The 17,989-nt window shown below is 39.3% G+C and overlaps 1 pseudogene; it reads left to right on the top strand.

Moving 5' to 3' along the window:
* The first annotated feature begins 12,355 nt into the window (after positions 1–12,355).
* On the top strand, positions 12,356–14,283 carry LOC115291294 (annotated as a pseudogene).
* Positions 14,284–17,989: the final 3,706 nt, after the last annotated feature.

Genomic DNA, 17,989 nt, shown 5'->3' with positions numbered 1-17,989 from the left:
GCTCCTTGGCGTCTCCGCTGCAGCATCCAAGACCCGGCGCCGCCACCGCGAGCCAGGCTGCTCCGCGAGCCCGCGGGCCGCCGCTCCGAGGCCGCGCCTCCCGCCCCCCGTCCCGCGCTCACCTTTTGCTGCAGACGGTGGGGTTCGGTCACTGCACCCGGGGTGCGCGGCTGCCGCCACCGGCCTCCCGGAGGATGCGGCAGGAGGGCGTTCCTGAGGCGCCAGCACCCTTCCTAAACCCTTCCCGGGCTTTCAGCGCTACCTTCAACCACCCACCACCTTCGCTGACAGTATGAGAGGCATGGCTCTCCCTCTGCTTGCTTTTCTCACGTTCATACTAGTGCCCACCTACACGTACACACACACACACACACACACACACACACACACACACACACCCTCACCACCGCGAGGCCACGGCCAGTAATATCTCCCTCTGGAACTGCCAATTCCAACACTGTGCAGCACGCATCACCTAGCTGACAGCAAGGTGAGGGAGTGGCACTTGGGAGCTAGGTGGGTTCTTAAGGTTTCTGGAAGAGCTTTCTGGCTTTGGACGCTGCATTTAAAAATGATTGTACTTTATTTTTAAAAATAAATAACCCTGATCGTGAATGCTGCGGCAGAGAGGCACGTTTCTAATAATATCGGGGCATGTTAGGATAATCGTAGATTCACATGCAGTTGTTGAGAAACAATGCAGAGAGATCTCGTCCACCCTTTACCTGGATTTGCATAATGGCAACCGGTCCCAAAACTGTAGCCGCAATATCACAACCAGGATGTTGGCCTTGGTCCACCGATGTTATTTAGATTTTCCCCGTTTTACTTGTCCTCGTGTGTGTGCGTGCATGTTTGTGTATTTAATTCCATAGAATTTTATGAAATGTGTTAGGTACTTATCCACCACCACCCTCCACATACAGACGGAATTCCTCCATCTCCACAGAATTCCTCCTGTTACCTCTTCTAACCCCACATACTAGAGGGAGGAGGGGCCAGCTGACAACCAGTAATCTGTTTTTCTATAATTTTGTCATCTCAAGAATGTTATATGAATGGAATTATAAAGTAATGTAGTCTCTTCGGACTGTCTTTATTCACTCAGCAAAATTCCCTTGAAATTCATCCAAGTCCTTGTGTGTGTCAATGGTTTATTTCTTTTCTTGCTGGGTAGGATCCCACGGATGTAAACAGTTCCTCTGGCTAATCACTGGTTGAAAGACCTCTGGGTTGTTTCCAGATTTGGGCTGTTACAAATAAAGCTGCTATGAACATTTGTGTACAGGTTTTTATGTAAACATCACTTTACATTTCTCTGGAATAAATGTCTAAGAGGGCCATTGCTGGGTCATATGGTAAGCGTGTTTTCAGTTTTGTAAGAAACAGCCATGTTCTTTCCCGGAGTGTCTGTACCATTTTAAATCCAGTTTCTCCTCATCCTCCACAGCATTTGGTTTTGGCACTTTTTTATTTTAGTGATTTTGATACATACAGCAATATCTCATTGTGGTTTTAATTTCTATTTCCTTGATGGCTAATGATATTGAATATCTTCCTAGATGCTGATTTGCCATCTTTATACCCTGTTTTTGAAATATTTGGTCACATGTTTTTTCCATTTTCTAAATAGAGGTTGTTGGTTTTCTTATTACTCTTAGTTTTGAGAGTTCTTTTTTTAAAAAAATTTTAATGCTTATCTTTGAGAGAGAGAGAGAGAGAGAGAGAGACAGACAGACAGACAGACAGCACAAGTGGGAGAGGGGCAGAGAGAGGGAAACACAGAATCCAAAGCAGGTTCCAGGCTCTGAGCTGTCAGCACAGAGCCCGATGCGGGGCTCAAACTCACAAAGTGTAAGAAATCAGAAGCCAGAGCCAAAGTCGGAAGCTTAACCGCCTGAGACACCCAGGCACTCCTAGGACTTATTAATCTTGCAGCAGTGAAACGTTATACCCTTTGACTAATAACTCCCTGTTTCCCTCTCCCTTCAGACCTAACAACCACCATTACAGTCTACCCCTGTGAGTTTGACTGGTTTGGATTCCTCATGTAAGCGGTGTCAGGTGGTATTTGTCATTCTGTCTGGCTTATTTAACTCAGCATAATGTGCTTTAGGCTCATCCATGTTACCACAAATGCCAGGATTTTCTTCTTTAAGGCTGAATCATATTCCATTACGTGTATGTGCACATATACACACATAAATATATGCTCATTCTCTAGAAACACACATATAATCTATATACACACACATGCATGTATACACATTACACGTGTGTGTACATACATGTGTGCATATATGTACACACGTGTGGATTATGTGTGTGTTTGTGCAGGTGTGTAGATTATATAAGTATTTATATATCTCTGTGTTATATACCTCATATCTTTATCCATTCATCTATCTGTGGGCATTTAGGTTGTTTCGGTGTGTTGGCTAGTGTGAAAACCGCTGCAAGGAACATGTGAGTGCAGATAACTCTTTCCTCAAGACCCTAATTTCAGTGCCTTTGGACATATACCCGGAAGTGGGATTATTGGTTTAAGGTGGTCGTTTTATTTTTTTTTAAGACGCACCATACTGTTTTCCATACTGGTTGTACCAGTTTACATTCCTACCAACCGTGCAAAAGAGTTCCTTTTTCTCTATATCCTGGCCAATGTTTGTTATCTTTTTTTCTTTTAAATAATAATTGTCCTAACTGGTGTGAGATAATATCTTTTTGTGACCTTTGTTTGCATTTCCCTGATGATTAATGATGCTGAGTACTTTTTCAAGTACCTGTTCCCCATTTGTATTCCTTCTTTTGAGAATGTCTGTCCAGTTCCATTGCCCATATTTAATAGGGTTATTTGTTGTTGCTGCTGTTTGTGATTGTGTTGTAGGAGTTCTTTATATATTTTAGATATTAACCCTAAACAGATGTATATTTTGCAAATATACCTCCCATTCTGTCGCTTGTCTTTTTTTTTGTTGACTGTTTCCTTTATTGTGCAGCTCTTTAGTCTGAGGTAGCCCCACTGCTTTTGCTTTTGTTTGAATGTTTTTACCACGTTCAAGAAATCATTGCCAAGACCAGTGTCAAGAAGCTAATCCCTTATGTTTCCTTTCAGGAGTCTGATGGTTTCTGGCCTTATGTTAAAGTTATGTTAAGTTTACGCTTAATCTTTTTTGAGTTAAATTTTGTGTGTGGTAATATAAGGGTCCAATTTTATTCTTTGCATTTGAATGTCCAGTTTTTCCAAGCCATTTATTGACGAGGTGATTCTTTCCCCTTTTTATTTCCTTGGAACCTTTGTCGAAGACCAGTTGGCCATATATTTGTGGCTTATTTCTTGTCTCTCTATTACATTCCATTGGTCTGTGTGTCTGTTTTTATGCCAGTACCATACTATTTTGATTACTTAGCTTTGTAATATATTTTGAAGTCAGGAATTGTGATGTCTCTGGCTTTGTTCTTCTTGCTCAAATTTCTTTGACTATTCAGGATTTTTTGTGGTTCCTAATGGATTTTAGGACTTTCATTTTTTATGTGAAGAATGACATTGGAATTTTGATAGGGGTTGCATTGAATTTGTAGATTGCTTTGGGTAGTATGGATATTTTAACAATATAAATTCTCTAATACTTGAACATGTGATGCCTTGATGTCCTTCCATTTATTTGTGGCTGCTTTAATTTCCTACATCAGTATTTTGTTCATTTTATTTTTAAATGTTTATTTATTTATTTTGAGAGAGAGAGAGAGTATGAGCGGGGGAAGGCCTAGAGAGAGAGAGGCTCTAAAAGGTCACCATGGAGACTCAATCCCATGAGCCGTAAGGTTGTGACTTGAGCCAAAATCAAGAGTAGGACACCCAACCTACTGAGTCACCCAGGTGCCCCAACACCAGTATTTTACACTTTTCTATGTAAAACTATTTTACCTCCTTGATTACATTTATTACTAAGTATTTTATGCTACTGTAAATAGCATAATTTTCTTTTTGAATAGTTTGTTATTAGTGCATAGAATTGCAACTTGTTTTTGTGTTCTAATTTTGTATTCTGAAACTTTTCTAAATGTGTTTATTAGTTCGAACAATTTTTTGGAGGAAAGGGGAAACTTTAGGGTTTTCTACATATATGATCATGTCATTGGAAAACAGACACAGTTTTACTTCCTCCTCTCTGATTTGGATGCTTTTTATTTTTTCTCTCTTGCCTAACATCTCTGGCAAGGACTTCCAGCACTAGGGTAAGTAGAACTGGTGAGAGTAGACATCTTTGCCTTGTTCTAGATCTTCTAGGAAACCCTTTCAGTTTTTCACCATTAGGTCTGGTGTTAGCCGTGGACTTTTCATATACAGTCTTTAGTGGGTTGAGGTATGTCCTTCCCTTCTTAATTTGTTGAGAGGGTATTGAATTTTTCAAAAGCCATTCTGCATTTAATGAAGTAATCATATTATCTCAATATTTTCTTGAGGATTTTTGCATCTATTTTTATCAGGGATATTGGCCTGTAGTTTTCTTTTCTTGTGGCTTTTTTGCCTGATCTTGATATTAAGGTTATGCTGTCCTCATAAAATGACTTTAGAAATGTTCTCTTTTATATATACATTTTTTTAATGTTTTTTTTTTTTTTTTTTTTTTTGAGAGACAGAGAGAGACAGTGCGAGCAGGGGAAGATCAGAGAGAGAAGGAGACACAGGATCTGGAGCAGGCTCCAGCCTCTAAGCTGTCAGCATAGAGCCTGACACGGGGCTCAAACCCATGAACCATTAGATCATGACCGGAGCTGAAGCTGGATGCTTAACCAACTGAGCCATCCAGGCACCCCTCTCTTTTATATTTTTGAAAGAATTTTAAAAGGATTAGTAACTCTGCCTTAAATGTTTGGCACAATTGGCCTGTGACACGATCTGGTCTTGGCTTTTCCTTTCTTAGGAAGTTTTCTATTATTGATGCAATCTCTTTATTTGTTAGCAATCTGTTAAGGCTTTCTATTTCTTCTTCTTGATACCATCTTGATAGGTTGTATGTATCTAAGAATTTATATTTCTTTTAGGTTACCCAATTCTTTGCCATATACTTGTTCGTTATAAGTCCTTTATGATCTTTTTTATTTCTGTGACTCAGTTGCAACATCTCCTTCATTTCTGATTTCAGTTTGCTTGAGTTTTTTCTTAGTCTAGCTAAAGGTTTGTCAATATTGTTTATCTTTTCAAAAAACCAATTCTTAGCTTCATTGATTTTTTTCTAATCTCTATTTCATTTATTTTTATTTTAACCTTTATTATTTTCTTCCTTATGCCACCTTTAGACTTAATTTGTTCTTTTTCTAGTTCACTGAGGTGTAAAGTGGGGGTATTTGAGATCTTCTTCTTTTTTAATGTAAGCATTTATTTCTATAAATTTCCATCTTAGTGCTATTTTTGCTGTATATCCAAAGCTTGAGTACATTGTGTTCTTATTTCATTTTTCCTGTTTTCCTTTTATTACTGATTTCTAGTTTTATTCTACTGTGGTCATAAACAGTATTTGGAATGATTTCAATTTCCTTAAATTAGCTAGGGCTGGTTTTATGACCTATTATGTGACCTACTCTGGAGAATGCTCTGTGTGCACTTGAGAAGAATATATATTCATTCTGCTGCTATTGGGAAAAATGTTCTGGATATGGATGTTATGGCCATTTGGTCTATATTCTGCTCAAGTCTGCTGTTTCCTTATTGAGTATATTTGTGGATGACCTATCCGTTACTGAAAGTGGGAAATGGAAATTTCCTAATATTGTTGTCTAGCGATTCCTTCAGATCTGCAAGTATTTGCTCTATGTGTTTAAGTGCTATGATGTTGGGTGCATATACACTTTTAATTGTTGTATATTTCTGTAGAAATTATCCTTTTGTTATTAAATAATAACCTTTTTTGTCTCATATGATAATTTTTGTCTTAAAGTCTTTTTCCATCTGATGAAAATACTGCCCCTTTGCTCTCTTTTGGTTGTCACTTGCATGGAATATTTTTTTCCATCACTTCACTTTCAGCCTACGTATGTCCTTAAATCTAAAATGAATCTCTTATATATAGTATAGAGTTGGATTTTGTGTTATATCCACTCAACCACCCTACATTTTTTGATTGTTAAGTTTAATCAATTTACATTTAAAGTAATTCTTTATATGTAAAGACTTACTGTTGTCATTTTGTTTACTTTTTCTGGTTTGTAGTCTTTTATTCCTTTCTTCCTCTCTTGCTGTCTTTGTGATATAACCCTTTATCTGATATGTTACTTGGAAATATCTTCTCCTGTTCTGTCAGTTACTTTTTAGTTTTGCTGATTGTTTCCTTCGCTGTACAGAAGCTTTTAATCATGAGGAGGTCCCAGTAGTTCATTTTTGCTTTTGTTTCCCTTACTTCCAGAGGCATGCCAAGTAAGAAGTTGCCGTGACCTACGTCAAAGAGGCCATTGCCTGTTTTCTCCTCTAGGATTTTGATAGCTTCCTGTCTTACGTTTAGGTCTTTCATCCATTTTGAGATTATTTTTGTCTATGCTGTAAGAAAGTGGTCCAGCTTCATTCTTCTGCATGTTGCTGTCCAGTTTTCCCAACACCATTTGCTCAAGAGACAGTCTTTTTTCCATTGGATATTCTTTCCTGCATTGTCAAAGATTAGTTGGCCATATGTTTGTGAGTCCATTTCTGGGTTCTCTATTCTGTTCCTTATGGCCTGCCAAGTTTCTCTGGATAAGTCTTCTGTCAAGCTTATTTTTCTTCCCTTATAAGTTAAGGATTTCTTTTCCCATCCTGCTTTTAGGATGTTTCCCCCTTTTCTATGTATTTTGCGAACTTTACTATGGTATGTCTTGGTGTTGGCCTACTTTTGTTGATTTGGATCAGAGTTCTCTGTGCCTCCTGAATTCCAATGTCTTTCACTCCCCAGATTAGGAACATTTTCAGCTATAATTTGCTCATATAAATCTTCTGTCCCTTTTCCCCTCTCTTTTTCTCAGACTCCAATGATAGTAATATTATTATGTCCTATGGATCCCCTGAATTCCCTAAGTCTATGTTTGTGATCCACTATTTTTCTTTCCCTTTTCTTTTTAAAAACTATTTTTAATGTTTATTTTTATTTTTTAGAGAGAGAGAGACAGAGTTTGAGTGGGGCAGGGGCAGAGAAAGAGGGAAACACAGAATTAGAAGCAGCCTCCAGCCTCTTAGCTGTAAGCACCAAGCCTGATGCGGTGCTCAAAATCATGAACTGCAAGATCATGACCTCGGCTGAAGTCAGACCCTTAACTGACTGAGCCACTCAGGTATTCCTCTTTCCCTTTTCTTTTTAGTGTCATCATTTCCCATGATTTTATCCATTTCACTTATTTGTTCCTCTGTTTCTTCCATCCTTGTGGGCATTACATCCAGTTGGTTTTGCTTCTCAGTTAATGGCATTTTTTTTTTTTAATGTTGGCTCGACTAGTTTTTAGATCTTTTATCTCTGTTGTAAGAGACTCCCTCATGTTTGCTCTGCATTTCTCAAGTGCAGCTAGTATCCTTCTCAAGTCCAGTTGTTCTAAGTTCTGGATCAAACATACTACTTATATGTGTTTGGATTAGATCCCTGACCCCGACGTTTTCTTGTTCTTTCTTTTGAGATGAATTCCTCCTTTTTGGCATTTTGTCTAGGTCTCTTTCTGTGTTAGGAAAGCCTGTTATGTTTCCTGCTCCTGAGAGTAATGGCTATATTAAGAAAAGGTCATCTGCTGCCCAGCGTCTGGTACCTTGCGAAGTGTTTCTGGTGCTCTTTGGCTGCTCTTTCCCTCAGGTAAGTTCTCCTTGCCTGCAGTCAGAAGTGTTTGGTCCTTGTCCAGTGTGTGGTGAGCTTTAACTAGGTGTGATTTTGTCTGCTTGTTAAAATAAGCCTGATCCTATTTCCCCTAGAGCTGAAGCTTTGCAGCACTCTGGTCAGTACACTTGGTGTGTGCAGGGATTTTGTGCTGCTCTTCCGGGGCAGGGGCCCACTGCTGCTCTGGCTCTCGGCACATTTACCCTAGTTTTAAAAAAAAAAACAAACACCTGTAGAGAGCGGGGGAGGGGTCTTGTGTAAGCAGCTCAAGCCTCCACTGCGGGTGCTTTGCTGCTCGCTGAAGTCCGTCAGTGCTCTTGGCAGGGCATAAAAATGGCACCCGCCTGCTCTCGCATTCCCAGAGGGGGTAATTTGTGGCATCCAGGAATCGCTCACAGAAGAGTGAACATTCACCCCTCTTGTGTCCCAGGCTTCTCTCAGATCCCTGCCTTCACCCTGTCTGTGTCCGAGCTGTCTGCCCACCTGGCATTGCAATGCTTCAGTGTTTTAGCTCAGGCACGCAGGCTAGGTTTCAAGGCTCCAAATTTTAGGGATATGGCTTGGTGCAGACCCCACTGATGCTCTGGGGGAGGGTCTTGCCATGCTGCGGCTGATGCTAGTTTGTCCCAGAAGGGCAGTAGCTTGACCTCACAGGGGCTTGGAGTTTATGGTAAAGCCAGCAAAAAGCTGATACCCAGGTTAGCTGCCCTCAGCAGATGTCCCTACCCTGTGCTAATGAATGGGGAAGCACAATTCTGCCCTCCAGTTCTTTTGTCTCCTGAGAGGCAGTGCCACCTCTCCCAAATGTACTCCAAGCAGGGGAACTTTCTCTTCCCGTGAGGCCAAGGGGATTACTCCCAGGCCTCTGCCCTCCTTGTCCATGGGAGCACGTCTACACCAGCCACTATTCAGACTTCTAAAACTTTAGTCTTTGAATTCCCCTGGTTGTAAAAACTCATGATAATTAGCCTCTCTTCTTTTCCCAGGAAATGATTTGGGGGAATTGTTTTTCTTCTGCAATCCCCTGTGCCCTACATGTGCGTGCTCTCTCTTTCTCCTCTTTCCATGATCAGGGCTCCCTCCCCTCCACAGCACCTATGATACTTTATCCTCCAAATCACATCTCCACACCTCCTACCTTCCATGATGTGGCCTCTTTTCTCTTGTTAGTTGTGCAGTTTGTTCTCTTAGTCCTCAGATTGATTTCTTGGATGTTCAGAATGAGTTGACATTTATCTAGCTGTGTTCGAGGGATAAGGCAAGTATAGGGTCCCCCTACAGCTCTGCCATCTTAACTCCTCCTTCTTCATTTTTGAAAGGTCAGTTTTGCTAGGTATAACATTCTTGGTTGGCAAGTTTTTTTTTCCCTTTCAGCACTTTGCATATATCATCCCACTTCTTCCTGGTCAGTGAGTTTGTTCTGAGAAATTCACTGATAGTCTTATGGGGGTTCTCTTGTATGTGACAAGTCACTTTTCTTTTGTTGCTCTAAAAATTCTGTCTTTGATTTTTTTCTCCTGACAATTTAAGTATAATGTGTCTTGGTGTAGATGTCTTTAGAGTCAATCTTTTGGGGGTAATTTGAACTTGATGAATCTGATGATCTGTTTCCCTCCACAGATTTGGGAAATGTTTATCTATTATTATTATTTTTTAAATATTTGTTTATTTTTGGGGGAGAGCACAAGTTGGGAAGGGGCAGAGAGAGGGGGACAGAGGATCTGAAGCAGGCTCTACACTGACAGGCTCACAGCAGAGCTAGCTTCCTGAGATAGAAAATTGTATTATTCATTTGAAACCTTTCCTAGTTGCTAATGTGAGCATTTAATGCTATTAATTTCCCTCTTGGCACTGCTTTATGTACGTCTTACAAAGTTCAATGTGCTGTATTTTCATTCTAATCCAGTTCTATGATATTAAAATTTTTCTTTTGAGAATTCTTCTGATGTATGACTTATTTGTAAATATATCATTTAATTTCCAAGTGTTTGGAGACTTGTCTGTTATCTTTCTGTTATTGATTTCTGTTTAATTCTATTATGGTTAGAGAATAAACTCTATGAGTCAATTTTTTTGTTTGTTGAAGTTTGTATTATGAACCAAGATATGGTCTATCTTAGTGAATGTTCCATGGACTCCTGAAAAAAATGTGTGTTCTGCTATTGTTGAATAGACTGTTCTATCAATGTCAATTAGATCCTATAGATTAATGATGTTGTTAAATTCTTCTATGTCTTTAATGACTCTCTGTCTAGTAATTCTATCTGTTACTGAGAAAGGGATATTGAAGTCTCCAACTATGATTGCAGATTCATCTATTTCTCCTTTAAACTCAATTAGCTTTTATTTCATGTATTTTGAGACTATGGTTTGGTGCATACACATTTAGGGTTATGTCTTCCTGTAAATTGAGGTTGATCTTTTTGTCATCACATAATGTCCCTCTCATCTCTAGTAATTTTGTTTGTTCTGAAGTTCCTTTTGTCTGTTATTAATATAATCACTCCTGCTTCTTAAAAATTTAATATTTGAATGATATATCCTTTTCCATCCTTAAATTTAAACCTTCCTATATCACAGAATTGGACCATTTGTGCATATTTTAAGGTCATTGGAAATTGATAAAATTCTAAAAGTCATTTTGTCTAATAAAAACTATATAATTTCACAACACTGGATTTGACAATGACTTTTGGTTATATCATCAAAAGTATAGGGAACAAAGGAAAAATAAACTCACCCTGTCATGTCCCGCCCCAGCCAGCAGGGCGGAAAATCCTTGTGGGTTCTTGATCCTGAGAGAGGGAGAGAAAGGGCAGAAGGGCAGGAAGGGGGAGCACAGAGAGTAAGGACACAACACACGGTATCTGATCAAGCCTCTTCTTTTATTCAGAAAACAGTGTCTCTTATAAAGGTTTTTAGGCGGGAGAACAAGGCAGCTGACCTAGGTCGGTTGCTAGGAAACAGGGTCAAAGCTAGGGTAAAGAAGGAAACAAACTAAAGTTTTTAGCACAGCACGTGAAGGGCCGATACCACCCGGCCAGTAGGCGATTGATCTTTGTTTTTCTGCCTTCTTCTGGCAGTGAGTGGCTCTCCCCTGCCTCTTTTTGCAACTCCCCTCAGGGAGTGACATTACCGGCTAGTAAATGGCCAAGCAGCTGAATCTTTGCAGCTCCCCACATCACCCAACTTAAAACCTTTTGTGCATTATAGGACACTATCAACAGAGTAGAAAGACAATCTACAGAATGGAGGAATATATTTGCAAAGCATATGTGTGATCAGGGATTCTATAAAGAACTCCTACAACTCAACCACATAAGAACAAATGAACCAAGTCAAAAATTGGTAAGGGACTTGGACATTTCTTTAAAGAAGACATACAAGCGACCAATAAGCACATAAAAGATGTTCAACATCCCTAGTTATTAGAGAAACGGGAATCAAAATCATAATGAGATGCCACTTCTCACTTATTATAAACAAATATGCCTATTATAAACAAACAAACAAATAGAAAATAGCAAGTGTTTTTGAGGATTTGGAAAGCTTGGACCTTGTGCATTTCTGATGGGAATGTAAAATGGTACAGCTTCTGTGGAAAATATGTTGGTGTTTCCTCAACATGTTAAACATAGATTTACCACATGATACAGCAACTCCACTTCCAGGTAAACACCCCAAAGAACTGAAGGCAGGGACCAAAACAGATACTTGTATGCCAGTGTTTATAGCGCATTATTCACAGTAGCCAAAAGATGAAAAAACTCAAAAGTCTATCAACAGATGGACGAATAAACAAAATGTGGTCATACATAAAAGGAATATTTCCTAGCCTTAAAGTCCGATACAAAAGGGAAAATATTATATTCTACTTATATGACATAACTAGAATAGACAAATTTATAGAGACAGAAAGTAGAATAGAGGTCACTAAGAGCTCAGGAGAGGAAGGGATGGGGTATTGTTATTTAAGGGGCAAAAAGTTTCTGTCTGGCAAAAATAAACTATTGGGAGTATGCCAGAATAAAAAGATTTTGCACAGTGAAGAAAACCCTACTGAATGGGAAAAGATATTTGCAAATGATATATCTGATAAGGAGTTAACATCCACAATATATAAAGAACTTACATAACACCCCAAAAAACAAATAATCTGACCAAAAATGGACAGAGGACATGAATAGACACTTTTCCAAAGACATCATACAGATTGAAAAGATGCTCAACATCACTAATCATCAGGGGAATGCAAATCCATACTATAATGAGGTATCGCCTTCCACCCCTCAGAATGACTAGTATCCAAAAGAAATAACAAGTGTTGGTGAGGATGTGGAGAGAAAGGAGTCCTCATGCACTGTTGGTGGGAATGTAATTGGGAATGGAAAGCAGTATGAATGTTCCTCAAATAATTAAAAATAGAAGTACCATACAACCCTAGCCATGTATGCCATGCATTCTGTCCCTCACTTGCCTCAAATAGCCTGTCTCCCACCAGCACGCTCTGCTGCTGCTCCACAGAAATGCTTCCATTACCCACGGTCCTTTGCCAAGTTAGGTCAGTGTCCAGGGCACTGGCTCCTTATCTTACTTGGGCTTATGCCAAATTGTGGTGCTTATGCCTCAGCCTTAATGTGTCAAAGTGAGGACTTTTTAGCTGATGATTTGGCTATTACTATGGGGCCAAAGGGAAGAACAGTGATGATAGAACAGAACCGGGAAAGTCCAAAGTAACAAAAGATGGTGTGACCCTTGCAAAGCCCATTGACTTAAAATATAAATATAAAAAATATTGGTGCTAAACTTATTCAAGATGTTGCCAATAACACAGATGAAGAGGCTGAGGATGGTGCCACCATTGTTACTCTGCTGGTTGACTCTTTTGCCAAGGGAGGCTTCGAGAAGATTAACAAATGGGCTCACCCTGTGGAAATCAGGAGAGGCGTATTGTTAGCTGTTGATGCTGTAACTGTTGAGCTTAAGAAGCAGTCTGTTTTTTGTGTTTTTTATTTATTTTTGAGAGACAGCACGAGCAGGGGAGGGTCAGAGACAGAGGGAGACATAGAATCTGAAGCAGGCTCCAGGCTCTGAGCTGGCCATCAGCACAGAGCCTGACGTGGAGCTCGAACACATGAACCGTGAGATCATGACCTGAGCTGAAGCTGGAGGTTTAACCGACTGAGCCACCCAGGTGCTCCAAGAAGCAGTCTAAACTTATGATAACCTCTGAAGAAATTTCTCAGATTGCTACAGTTTCTGCAAATGGAGACAAAGAAATTGACAACATCATTTCTTATGCATTGAAAATGGTTGGAAGAAAGGACATCATCACAGTAAAGGACGGAAAAACACTGATGAATTAGAAACTATTAAAGGCATGATGTTTGATTGAAGTTATATTTCTCTATGTTTTATTAATACATCAAAATGTCAGAAATGTGAATTCCAAGATGCCAATGATCTCCTGAGTGAAAAGAAAATTTTTCTCATCCTGTCCAGTGTACCTGCTCTTGAAATTGCCAGTGCTCACTGTAAGCCTCTAGTCATAACTGCTGAAGGTGTTGATGGAGCAGCTCTAAGTGCACTGGTTTGGACTGGCTAAAAGTCAGTCTTTCAGGTTGTAGCAAACACCAGGTTTTGGCAACCACAGAAAGAACTAGCTTAGAGACATGGCTATTGCTACTGGTGGTCCAATGTTGGAAAAAAGATTGACTATATCTTGAAGATGTTCAGCTTCATGCCTTAGAAAAAGTTTGAGAGGTCATTGTGACCAGAGATGAGGCCATGCTCTTTAAGGGAAAAGTTGACAAGGTTCAAATTGAAAAATGCATTCAAGAAATCATCAAGCAGTTAGATATCACAATAATGAATATGAAAAAGAAAAGCTGAATGGACCGCTGGCAAAATTCTCAACTGGAGTAGCTGGGCTAAAGGGCTGTGGGACAAGTGGTGAGTGGTGTTGATGTGAATGAAAAAAGACAGAGTCACAGATGCCTTCAATGCTACATGAGCTGCTGTTGAAGAAGGCATTGTCGTGCAAGGGAGCTGTGCCCTGCTCCGATGCATTCCAGTGTCGGACTCTATAACGCCAGCTAACGAAGATCAAAACATTGGTACAGAAATTATGAAATGAACACTCAAAATTCCTGCAATGACCATTGCTAAGAACGCAGGTGTTGAAGGATCACTGGTAGTTGAGAAAATTATGCACACTTCCTTAGAAGTTGGTTATGACTGTATGCTTGAATATTTTGTGAATATAGTGGAAAAAAGAATCATTGATCCAACTAAGATTCTAATAACTGCTACCAGAGTGGCCTCTCTCTGTTAGAGAGAGCCCTCTCTAATCTGAAATCAAATTGTAGTCACTGAAATTCCTAAAGAAGAGAAGGTCCCAGGAATGCACAGAATGGGAGGAAGGGGCGGTGATATGGGAGGTGACATATTGTAATTCCTACAACAGCACTTTACCCTTAAGGACCTGGGAGAGGACGCTCAAGGCCGTGCTCATCAGTAGTCACCGCAGAGCGTCAGATGAAGGAAATGACTGAAGACACAGCTGGCTGATGTTTAAGAAAATCACTTTAACCATCAGTTACTGGTTTCAGTTGATAACGTATAATGGTTTACTACAGTTATGGTCCATGCCTACAGATAATTCATTTTGTACTTTTGAATTAAAATATATTTGTACATTGCTGGTAAGTGAATGTACTGTTTTCAATTTAAATCACTGAGGCTTTTTACTATTTTTCTGTTAAAATCAGGATTTTATTGCTTGCCATCACTAGATGAGAAGTTTAGAAGCACCCTTTCTGAGGAGAGTAAGAATAATTGTGTATAAAGTGGAGAAATATCTAATTATGATAACTTTTATGTAATAAAAATTTGTTTAAAGTTTAAAAAAGGAAAGAAGTATCATACAACCCAGTGATTCCACTCCTGGGTATTTACCCAAACAAAACAAAAACACTAATTCAAAAAGATATATGTACCCCCATGTTTACTGCAGCATTATTTACAAGAGCCAAGATATGGAATCAACCTAAGCGTTTGTTGATAAATGAATGGATAAAGAAGATATGACATATATACACACATATATATATATATATATATATATCACAGTATTCTGCACACAATGGAATATTACTTAGCCATAAAGAGGGATGTGATCTTGCCATTTGTGACAACACGGATGGACCCAGAGGGCATTATGCTAAGTGAAATAAGTCAGACAGAGAAAGACAAATATTGCATGTTTCACTTAATCGTAAAATCTAAAAAACAAAACAAATGAACAAACAGAAAAAGCAGAAATAGACCCCTGAATACAAAGAACAAACTGATGATTGCCAGAAGTGTGGGGGTAGGGAAGATGGGCAAAATGGATGAAGGGGAGAGGGAGACACAGGCTTCCAGTTACGGAACAAATAAATCATGGGGATGGAAGGTACAGCGTAGGGAATACCACCAATTTTATTGTAATAGCATTGTATGTTGACAGATGCACACTTTGGTGAGCATAGCATAGTACAGAGAGTTGTGTACCTAAAGCCAGTGTAACATTGCATGTCAATGATATACATACAATTTCAATAAACCAAATTTTTAAAAGCATCTAGATGCAGTAAAAAAGAGTTTGTTTGGGATTACAAAAAAGTTCTGGGGTGCCTGGGTGGCTCAGTTGGTTAAGCATCCAACTTCAGCTCAGGTGATGATCTCAGGGTTTGTGGGTTTGAGCCCTGTGTCAGGCTCTGTGCTGACAGCTCGGAGCCTGGAAGTTGCTTCTGATTCTGTGTCTCCCTCTCTCTTGTCCCTACTCCACTCATGCTCTCTTTCTCTCAAAAATAAGTAAACATTAAAAAAAGTTCTGCAAATGGACAGTGGTGACATTTGCACAACATTGTGAATGTACTTAATGCTACTGCTCTGTACAGTTCCTAAAACAGTCAATTTAATGTTATGTATATTTTACTACAATAAAATTATTCAAAAATAGCTTATCTTTGATTTTTCAGAAATATTTACCCTATCTGCCCAAAGGTGTCTTCATATAGCTTGCAGTGGCTCACTGTCAGGAGTCCCTCCTCACTCCCATCCTCATCTCAATTTTGTTTTTATTTAGTTTTGGTGACCTCATTCTGCTTCACTCAGATTTCCTGCTGCACCGATTAGAAGATATTTTCTTCCATCATATGATGACGGGAATGAAAACAGACAAAGCATATCAATGCTTCCGGCTCATCTGCCTGCTTACGTGATCACGGAAGACACTACTGAACTTGGCAATAAGTCACCTTAGCAGTTCCATTGACTTACCTCTTCGAAGACAAATATTTGGACCAGTGAAAATTACCTGACCTCTTATTTTTCCTTCAGTTTCTCTTGGCTCTCTGAGATGCTTTTGGCTTTGATTATTACTACAGCTGTATCATTGCAAAGATAAAATGCAACTACTGAAAACATTTTGTCTAGACTGTCAAAAAGGCAGCTACACATTCTTTGACCTCCTAGTTTCTAATACAGAAGCCATGATGTAGTATGACTAGTATAGGACCCAGGAGTCCTGGGGTCTACCTTTGACCAGTGGGGTGGCCGTGGGCTTGTTGTGATATGTAAGACCCTCTCTCTGTAATATGAGTGGATTGGCTAGAGGACCCTAATGATTCTTTCACATTTAAAATGAGAAGATAACAGGTCCTAGAATGTCAGGTTGCCTGACAAAGAGTCATTCTCCCCTCTTACCACAGAGAACATATCCCATTTTGTAACAAAGATATTCTTTATATGACATTTGAAAATCTTACCAATATAAGTGTCATGTGTATCAAAAACCTCAATGTTTTAGAGATCTATTTTTTTCTTATGGTTGTCCTCTGTCGACAGGAATGGCTACATATTTAGGGCCCGGGGCAAAAGGAAAATGCAGGCCCCTTTCTCAAAAATTATGAAGAGTTTCAAGGCAGATGACACAGAGCATCAAGCCTCGTACAAGGTCCTTCAGAGCATGATTGCATGGGTCACCGACCACCTGTCCATGGGGACAAGAGCACCCCTCCACCACTCCTCCACCCTTAGAAAATTATTTAAGCTGACTTTGCACACTAGGCACATGGAGAAGTTATGTGTGTGGGTTGCATTTTTATACGCAAAATATGCAAACAATAGGTAAGTCTTCCAACCTGCCATGTAGTTCATCCCTCATGAGCAGGCTGTTGCCATTAGTCTCTGATGAGAGGCTGCACAATGAGGTGAAAAGCCTGCAAAAATGGCCGGATTAAAGATTCAGATTCTTCATGTAACAAATATTTACTGAGCATTGACTAATGAACTTGAGCATGTGCTAAGCGTTCCAGAGTGGACAGATAAATCTGTTGCCCTGATTCTTTCAGCCAATATTTGATACCTTGGTTCCCTGGTTTGTTAGATGGGAACTAAAGAATCTCTCACCTAAAAATCTTTAGGAAGTATGGGCTCAAGAAATTCAAGTTGAAATATCAGTTTTAGTTATTGCCTTGCAAAATTTAAATGATGATAATAGCTTAAAAATGATGTTATTGAAAGAAGACAATGAATATAGATCTTAGGGTCTCAGGGTAGCTTGTGATTTTTTCCTTAGCTTTTTTTTTTTTCATGTGAACAACTCAATGGGAGATTCCATCCCCAGAAACCATATCCAGGTCCTCCAACGTCTACCATGAATTTATAGAATTTCATCGTCGAACTTGAAAGACATAAAAAGCAATAATGAAGAACTTTCTGACATACCTGGTTTTTCACAATCAATGTTTTCCTTTAAAAAAAAGAGTCAACTGAACTGTGGGAAATGGAATTATATTTGAAATGCTCTAAAGAACTTGGATATTAAAAGAAAACCTGCATTGAATCCTTTTGTACAACAAAGAATAATTTTTATAAAGCCAAAAATTACCCCTAATTTGCTTGATGTGAAAACTCAAGCTTAAGCACACAGTTTTGTGACTGTACAAATGGGAGCCCATTTAGACACACAATGGCTTCCTTTCTTCCTTTCAGCCCTGAGGATGTGCAGGTGGAAGGAAGAGGTAGGAAAGGTGGGAGGGTGTCAGCATTCTTTACAAATGTTCACAATCCACTTCCTACTTGAATGAAAAGTATTTTCCTAAGCAAAGGAA

Source organism: Suricata suricatta, chromosome 5, assembly GCF_006229205.1.
Source record: "Suricata suricatta isolate VVHF042 chromosome 5, meerkat_22Aug2017_6uvM2_HiC, whole genome shotgun sequence".
NCBI lineage: Eukaryota > Metazoa > Chordata > Mammalia > Carnivora > Herpestidae > Suricata > Suricata suricatta.
Note: the sequence above shows the minus strand (reverse complement) of the source record. Positions and strands in the feature narration are given on the sequence as shown.